This window comes from Penaeus monodon, chromosome 27, assembly GCF_015228065.2.
Source record: "Penaeus monodon isolate SGIC_2016 chromosome 27, NSTDA_Pmon_1, whole genome shotgun sequence".
NCBI classification, from domain to species: domain Eukaryota; kingdom Metazoa; phylum Arthropoda; class Malacostraca; order Decapoda; family Penaeidae; genus Penaeus; species Penaeus monodon.
Window position 1 is genome coordinate 17,323,863 of NC_051412.1, and position 537 is coordinate 17,324,399.

Below are 537 nucleotides of genomic sequence, written 5' to 3' on the forward strand. Positions count from 1 at the left end.
CGACCAATCTTTACCGCGTTTCCCTTCCTCTCGCTCAGAATTCTTTCCCTCACATATTCCTCCTTTCGGTACTGCAAGCAAAAACTCCCACCTTTCCCTGTCGTAGCAACGCCTCCATATCCTACCTTTCCTACCAGCACAAAAGGACGCTTTCTTTAGCTCTACTCGATTCTCATTCTTTACCCTTTTTGGGGGGAATTTGCATAAGCCGGATGCAATTTAGATTTTCCCTAGTAGTCGCTTCCCTGTTGGTAAACTTGCAGCGTCTTATATCTTGCTTTTTCCCCCTTTTCCCCTCCCAGCTAGAGGATAGATAAATCTGGTATTTTTCACTCTTCGGGAAACTTGGTTAATGTGGATTATATTTTTAACTTCTTCTCTTGATCACAATTTTTACTTCTATTAGGAAATTTCCAAGAATTTTATTGTCAACTTTTAGCTCGCTGATGCAAAAGTTGGTTATAAAGACCAGAAAATATTGCTCTATAAATATGGCTTCATACAAATGAAGCATCGTTCGTGAATGGTACACGGTCT